Raw genomic sequence first — 9,268 nt, 5'->3', positions numbered from 1 at the left:
GGGGGGGGGTAGAGTTTGTAAATGGGACCTTTAGTACCAGTTCATGCCACTAACCGGTACTAATGCCTCAAACCCCATTAGTACCGGTTGGTGGCTCGAACCAGGACTAAAGGTCTAACCTTTAGTACCGGTTGGTGCCACGAACCGGTACTAATGGGCATCACACCCTTTAGTCCCGGTTCGTGGCACCAACCAGGACTAAAGGTCCCATTTGAACCGGGACTGATGCTTGTACGGTGCCCTAGCCGCTCGAACCGGGACTAATGCTTGTACGGTGCCCTAGCCGCTCGAACCGGGACTAATGCTCACATTAGTCCTGGTTCGTAATGCAACCGGGAGCTTTTCTGGCCGAACCAAGGCCCGGTTTTCTACTAGTGCTTAATACTTCTTTTGTAGTTGCGGATGCTTGCAATAGGGATTAATCATAAGTGGGATGCTTGTCCAAGAAAGGGCAGTACCCAAGCACCGATCCACCCACGTATCAAATTATCAAAGTAACGAACGCGAATCATATGAGCGTGATGAAAACTAGCTTGAGGATAATTCCATGTGTCCTTGGGAGCGCTTTTCTCATTATAAGAATTTGTCCAGGCTTGTCCTTTGCTACAAAAAGGATTGGGCCACCTTGCTGCACCTTATTTACTTTCATTGCTTGTTACCCATTACAAATTATCTTATCACAAAACTATCTGTTAGCTACAATTTCAGTGCTTGCAGAGAATACCTTACTAAAAACCGCTTGTCATTTCCTGCTGCTCCTCGTTGGGTTCGACACTCTTACTTATCGAAAGTACTATGATAGATCCCCTACACTTGTGGGTCATCAAGACTCTTTTCTGGCGCCGTTGCCGGGGAGTGAAGCATCTTTGGTGAGTGGAACTTGGTAAGGAAACATTTATATAGTGTGCTAAAATTTACTGTCACTCGTTACTATGGAAACTAATCCTTTGAGGGGCTTGTTCGGAGTATCTTCACCCCGACCAATAGATCAAAGAGTTGATCCTCAACCTACTGAACCTACTAAAAATGTTTACTTTGAGATTCCTTCAGGTATGGTAGAGAAACTGCTAGCTAATCCCTTTCCAGGAGATGGAACATTGCATCCCGATTTACACCTTATCTATGTGGATGAAGTTTGTGGATTATTTAAGCTTGCAGGTATGCCCGATGATGTTGTTAAGAAGAAGGTCTTCCCTTTATCTTTAAAGTGAGACGCATTGACATGGTATAGGCTATGTGATGATATGGGATCTTGGGACTATAAATTATTGAAATTGGAATTTCACCGGAAGTTTTACCCTATGCATCTTGTTCATCGTGATCGTAATTATATATACAATTTTTGGCCTCACGAAGGAGAAAGCATGGCTCAAGCTTGGGGGAGGCCTAAGTCAATGTTATATTCATGCCCCAATCATGAGCTCTCAAGAGAAATGATTATTCAAAAAAATTATGCCCGACTTTCTCTCAATGATCGCACCAACCTCGATACTTCATGTGCTGGTTCTTATATGATGAAGACTACTGTACTCAAGTGGGACTTATTGGAAAGAATTAAACGCAACTCTGAAGATTGGGATTCTGACGATGGTAAGGAGTCAGGTATGACACCTAAGTTTGATTGTGTTAAATCTTTTATGGATACCGATGCTTTTCGTGGATTTAGCACTAAATATGGACTTGACTCTGAGATAGTAGCTTCCTTCTGTGAATCATTTGCTACTCATGTTGATCTCCCTAAGGTGAAGTGGTTTAAATATAATCCTCCCACTGAAGTAAAAGTAGTTGCACCTGTTACAGTTAAAGAAAAGACTATCACTTATAATGATCCTATTGTTCCTACTACTTATGTTGAGAAACCACCTTTCCCTGTTTGGATAAAGGATCATGCTAAAGCTTCAACTGTGGTTTGTAAGAGTAATACTAGAACTTATACACCTCCTGAGCAAATTAAAGTTGAACCTAGTATTGCTATGGTTAAAGATCTCTTGGCTGATAATATTGATGGGCATGTTATTTATTTCTGTGAACAGGCTGCTAACATTGCTAAACCCGATGCTAAGATACATAGACCTATTGTAGGCATACCTGTTATTTCTGTTAAAATAGGAGATCATTGTTATCATGGCTTATGTGATATGGGTGCTACACTACTAGGGAAAACCCTAGCAGTAGTGCTGGTTTTGTGCTCACTAGTAGCGCGGCGGGGGGGGGCTACTTATGAGGCGCTACAGCTATTGCTTAGCAGTAACGCGTGCCCGCACGCGCTACTGCTAGGACAAATAGCTGCAGCGTTTGTTCACTCCCACGCTACTGCTAATGTAACTAGTGGCAGCGTGTTTTCTCTCCATCGCTACTAGTATTCTTTTTATTTTTTTTATTTTTAGTGTATTTATGCACCATCGTACAAATATTGGTACAATACCAGTTATGAGGTTTACATCGTTATGTCCATAACATTGTGTCAAATGAAGGTGGATTAGGTTCAAGTGGAGGCAATATGTGGTGCATGTCAAAAGTATACTAGTAATCCAAACTTGATCTAGTTTGGACTAGTAGTACTTTCGATGTGCACCACATGTTGCCTCCACTTTAATCTAATCCGCCAGCACAAGCTATTTAATCATCATCATAGTCACTACCACCAACAGTATTTATTTAATCACCATTAATACTAGCTAATAATAATCATCATAGTCATTACCACCAACATCATCATCTTCAAACTCATTTCTAGCTAGGTAATCACTCCTGCTGCTCTCTCTTAGGTAAAATAACATAAAACATGTATAGCTCTCCTCCTTGATCAAGTTGGAGCATGCAGATGAACCTGTCTCCTAATCATGGGTAGTGCATCTGTTTGCTGCCCCCTAGTACTTCTCTGCGCCCCCCATCACATATTTGGTCCACTCTTCCACTATTAAGAATCCGTCGCTAATCTTGAATGCACTAAAGTAATCTGTAGGATATCTTGGCCGTAGGCTAATAATACTCATGGTACCTTTAGTCTCGATCCCATAAGGCACAACATTCATCGAGAGTCCCTGTTGAAGAACATCGTATGGTAACATACTTAGCAATGAAGTTTAGCTTCAAAAATAATGTATGGAAAAGTTGCACTGAGGACAAATAGTAAAAATCTTACCATCCTTCCTAAATATATGTGACCGTAGTTCATTACGAACACTATTGGTCGCACGTTTTCAGTGCTAACATTTCTAAATGCATGAAGAAAATTTGTCTTGACAGTATCAAGATCCGCAAGCCATGAAACATAATGACTGAGCTCCTCGCAGTTGAGTTCAGCCCCGGCACAGTATACAGTCCTGTCTACCAAGCGCTGGACATGTTTGCTTGGACCGAAATAAGCTGACAATACAAATTAGTTGTCAACTATTTTTGAATAAACAATATCCAAGACATAAATATGGTTGAGAAACTTACATAATGGTATAACTGGAGGCGTCTGCACATCGACCCAGATGTCGGTATTAGCTTCAATATCATCTTCCGGACGAATATCAAAGGTGATAACCATACCAGGCTCAAATGCATAAGTCTTGCATAGTGCTCGCCATGTTTTGCATCCAAAATAGGTGTAGTCGTCTGAATTGTATAATTTTATGTTGAAAATATAACCATGCTCGGTCTTCAAGTAAACTTTCTTTAACTCCATAGTACGACTGAAACATATCTTATCCAATACAAAAACTCTTGCATGGTAGGGGATACGCTAGTAGAATAGTAAAAAAAATAAGTTGAAGCAAATGAAGCAATGAAAAAAGACTTATCGTTGTGACTTACTGTATCCACTTTGAAGTTCTCGTCCAGCTTGATGCTGATGTGCCTATCATCATCTAGGAAGATTCTGTCGCACAGACCGCGCTCGTCTTCGCAGTATTTGCAAATACCGAAATCCTTTTCGTCGTCAGACATTTCCTATGTTCATAGTTAAAACATTAATTGAAAATCGATCAAAGACAACTACCAGGATACTCAACACACAAATCCGGGCACTCGATATTTCCTACATATTCTGGCACAAGTCATGCCAAAATTCACAGAAAAATCCGGCATGACCTTTGCTAAAATAGGACATATAGAGCACCTGAAATTTGCCGGAACGGAAATGAATCAACACTCCAGCAAAACATAGGCCACTCGGAGGTGTAACCTGCAAACATGACCGGCCACTTGGGCAAGCACATATCCTATTTGAGCAACACAAGATAACATTTCAAAATATCTTATAGGACTCAATTTAGCATGCATTCAATAAGCAAAAGTAAATCATCTCATGCGTCCGTACATCGTCGAATATTATCACTAATACATCCCGAATAGTGTCATACATATAACATCACTAATATAACTAAAACCGTAGCACACGAAGGGTATCGGCGCGGGCAGTGGACACCCACAAAGAAGGAACCATCATGGGATCATAGCTCCAGTGAGATCCCTGGAGAACCTGTGCTCCAACGCAAACAAGTAGCGACGGACGTGCGCGTCCTCCTCACTGACACGGTGACGCACCACCCCCGCGGGGTCCTCGAGCCTCTGGACCGTCACTGGCCCACACGACCGCCACCAAAGAACGTTCGGGTCAACGACAGGCTGGCTCCTCACCAACCTGTGCCCCCGGTAGGTAGCGCCTCCCAGTACCACCCCGGCGGAGCCCAGTCCCGGACATGGCCCGTCTGGTCAAGCAGGTGTCATCCTCCGCCGACTCGACGACGAGGATGCGGGATAGGCATCGTCCACGTCGATGCGGGAAAAATTGCTTTAACTAAAAAAATAGCAACAAGTTCTTAGTAACTAGTTCTATTAATTCAATTAGTTCTTACTAAAAATAAACTTACTATAAATAAAAATAAACTAGTACCTAATTAGTACCTAGTTCTTACTAACTAATTAGTACCTAGGAACTACTGCCCTAATTACCATCTAATTTGATGAACCTAGGGGTGGAAAGTGGTAGCGGATATTCCAATTATCAAACTATAAAGTGAAATAAGTGGTCAAATTTTACTCATTTTATGATTCATCTTAGAAATTTGATTCGTTTCCACCCTTACATGAACCCTAACTAATTTGATGCAACTAAAATATAAAGAAACCCTAGGCAGAGGTAGGGGAGAGGGAGGAGCAGGCGTGCTCACCTCGGGTGCCTGCGACGAGGGAGGGGCAGGCGGCATCGAGGTCGGGGTCGGGGCTCGGGCACGCGGCGGATGGCGGCGTCGAGGTCGGGGTCGAGGGCGGCGTCCGGGGCGGCATTGAGGTCGGGGGCGGGGGCGGCGTTGAATCTGGGGTCGGGGCGGCGTAGAGGGTGTGCAGAGAGCGCGAGGCGGCCGACGTGCGACGGCGGCGGCGAGAGTGGAGAGTTGGATTTGGGGGAAGTGGCCGTGCGGAAGAACGAACCCCGTGGTTAAGTCAGAAGTAGCAGTAGCGCGTTCCGGAATGTGCGCTACTGCTATGTTAGCTACAACGCGTTCTGGGATATATGCTACTGCTACTCCTTTCTCTTTTCCCCTTTTTCATTTATTTTTCTTCACATTTTATTTTTTTCCTTTCACCTTATTCTATTTCTTTCATTTTCAATTACCTTTCTATTTGCGTTCCATTTAATTTTATATCCTTTAGGAGTAGCGAGTTTAGAATAAAACATGTTGCTACAAAGAAAGTAGCGGTAGCGCGGTTCGATACAGATCGCTACTACTATGTGTAGCCTATCGGCTATGCCGTGGGAATTTTAATAGTAACGTGTTTAGAACAAGGCGCGCTACTGCTAGAACTTTATCTGCAGCGCGGTTTGCACAGGCGCGCTACTGCTACTTAGCACGAGCGTGCTTTTTTAACCCACGCTACTATGCTAGTGCAATACCTCATTCCTTATATGAAGAAATTATGCATGATATTGCACCCGCTGAAATAGAAGATATTGATGTTACAATTAAGCTTTCCAATAGAGATACTATTTCACCAATTGGGATTGTTAGATATGTTGAAGTCTTATGTGGGAAAGTTAAATATCCTGCTGATTTTCTTGTTCTTGGTTCCCCACAAGATAGCTTTTGTCCCATTATATTTGGTAGACCCTTCTTGAATACTGTCAATGCTAATATTGATTGTGAAAAGGATGTTGTTACAATTGGCTTGGGGGATATGACACATGAGTTTAATTTTGCTAAGTTTCGTAGACAACCCCATGATAAAGAATTGCCTAGTAAGGATGAAATTATTGGTCTTGCTTCTATTGCCATGCCTCCTACTGATCCGTTAGAACAATATTGGCTAGACCATGAAAATGATATGTTTATGATGAAAGAAGGGAAATAGATGAAGTATTCTTTAAACAGGGTCCTATTTTGAAACACAACTTGCCTGTTGAAATCCTAGGGGATCCTCCTCCACCCAAGGGTGATCCCGTGTTTGAGCTTAAACCATTACCCGATACTCTTAAATATGCTTACCTTGATGAAAAGAAGGTATATACTGTTATTATTAGTGCTAACCTTTCAAATCAGGAAGAGGAAAGATTATTGAAAACTCTGAAGAAGCACCGTGCTGCTATTGGATATACTCTTGATGATCTTAAGGGCATTAGTCCCACTCTATGCCAACATAAAATAAAATTGGAAGAAGATGCCAAACCAGTTAGAGATCATCAATGACGGTTAAATCCTAAGATGAACAAAGTGGTAAGAAAGTAAATACTAAAGCTCCTCGAGGCAGGTATAATTTATCTCGTTGCTGATAGTCAGTGGGTAAGTCTTGTCCATTGTGTCCCTAAGAAGGGAGGTATTACTGTCGTTCCTAATGGTAAAGATGAATTGATCCCGCAAAGAACTATTACAGGTTATAGGATGGTAATTGATTTCCGCAAATTAAATAAAGCTACTAAGAAAGATCATTACCCGTTACCTTTTATTGATCAAATGCTGGAAAGACTATCCAAACATACACATTTCTGCTTTCTAGATGGTTATTCTGGTTTCTCTCAAACACCTGTGTCAGAGGACGATCAATCAAAGACTACTTTTACTTGCCCTTTCAGTACTTTTGCTGATAGACGTATTCCTTTTGGTTTATGTAATGCACCTGCTACCTTTCAAAGATGCATGATGGCTGTATTCTCTGACTTTTGTGAAAAGATTTGTGAGGTATTCATGGATGATTTCTCCGTTTATGGATCCTCCTTTGATGATTGCTTGAGCAACTTTGATCGAGTTTTGCAGAGATGCGAAGATACTAGTCTTGTTTTGAATTGGGAAAAGTGCCACTGTATGGTTAATGAAGGCATTGTCTTGGGGCATAAAATTTCTGAAAGAGGTATTGAAGTTGATAAAGCTAAAGTTGATGCTATTGAAAAGATGCCGTGTCCCAAGGACATTAAAGGTATAAGAATTTCCTTGGTCATGCCGGTTTTTATAGGAGGTTCATTAAGGACTTCTCTAAAATCTCTAGGCCTCTGACTAATTTATTACAAAAAGATATTCCTTTTCTCATTGATGATGCTTGTGTATAAGCATTTGAAATACTTAAGAAAGCTTTGATCACTGTACCTATTGTTCAGCCACCTGATTGGAATTTACCCTTTGAAATTATGTGTGATGCTAGCGATTATGCTGTACGTGCTATTCTAGGACAAAGAGTTGATAAGAAACTAAATATTATTCAATATGCTAGTAAAACTCTAGACACTGCTCAGAGAAATTATGCTACTACTGAAAAAGAATTCTTAGCAGTTGTATTTCCATGTGATAAGTTCAGACCTTATATTGTTGAGTCTAAAGTAACTATTCACACTGATCATGCTGCTATTAAATATCTTATGGAAAATAAAGATGTTAAACCTACACTTATTAGATGGGTTCTCTTGCTACAAGAATTTGATTTGCATATTATTGATAGAAAGGGAGTTTAGAACCCCGTTGCAGGCAAATTGTCTAGGTTAGAGAATGTTCTTGATGACCCACTACCTATTGATGATAGCTTTCTTGATGAACAATTAGCAGTCATAAATGCTTCTCGTACTGCTCCATGGTATGCTGATTATGCTAATTACATTGTTGCTAAATTTATAACACCTAGCTTCACATACCAGCAAAAGAAAAAGTTCTTTTATGATTTAAGACATTACTTCTGTGATGACCCACACCTTTATAAAGAAGGAGTAGATGGTGTTATTAGACGTTGTGTACCTGAGCATGAACATGAACAGATCCTACGCAAGTGTCACTCCGAGGCATATGGAGGACACCACGTGGGAGATAGAACTGCACATAAGGTATTGCAATCCGGTTTTTATTGGCCTACTCTCTTCAAAGATGCCCGTAAGTTTGTCTTGTCTTGTGATGAATGTCAAAGAATTGGTAATATTAGTAGATGTCAAGAAATGCCTATGAACTATTCTCTTGTTATTGAACCATTTGATGTTTGGGGCTTTGATTACATGGGACCTTTTCCTGCCTCTAATGGATATACACATATTTTGGTTGCTGTTGATTATGTTACTAAGTGGGTAGAAGCTATTCCAACTAGTAGTGCTGATCATAACACCTCTATTAAGATGCTTAAAGAAGTTATTTTTTCGAGGTTTGGAGTCCCTAGATATCTCATGACTCATGGTGGTTCACATTTTATTCATCGTGCTTTTCGTAAAACGCTTGCTAAGTATGATGTTAATCGTAGAATTGCATCTCCATATCACCCACAGTCTAGTGGTCAAGTAGAGTTGAGTAATAGAGAGCTCAAATTAATTTTGCAAAATACTGCTAATAGATCTAGAAAGAATTGGTCCAAGAAACTTCATGATGCATTATGGGCTTATAGAACTGCATATAAGAATCCTATGGGTATGTCTCCATATAAAATGGTTTATGGAAACGCATGTCACTTACCTCTCGAACTTGAACATAAGGCATATTGGGCCATTAAAGAGATCAATTATGATTTCAAACTTGCTGGTGAGAAGAGGCTATTTGACATTTGCTCACTTGATGAATGGAGAACCCAAGCCAATGAGAATGCCAAGTTGTTCAAGGAAAAAGTTAAAAAATGGCATGACAAAAGGATACAAAAGCGTGAGCTTAACGCAGGAGATTATGTGTTGCTATTCAACTCTCATTTAAGATTTTTTGCAGGAAAACTTCTCTCTGAATGGGAAGGCCCTTACGTTATTGAGGAGGTCTATCATTCCGGTGCCATAAAAATCAACAACTTTGAAGGCACAAATCCGAAGGTGGTGAACGGTCAAAGAACCCGA

Source organism: Triticum dicoccoides, chromosome 7B (assembly GCF_002162155.2).
Source record: "Triticum dicoccoides isolate Atlit2015 ecotype Zavitan chromosome 7B, WEW_v2.0, whole genome shotgun sequence".
Lineage (NCBI taxonomy): Eukaryota > Viridiplantae > Streptophyta > Magnoliopsida > Poales > Poaceae > Triticum > Triticum dicoccoides.
The sequence above is the reverse complement of the archived record's forward strand: the minus strand, read 5'-3'. Positions refer to the sequence as shown.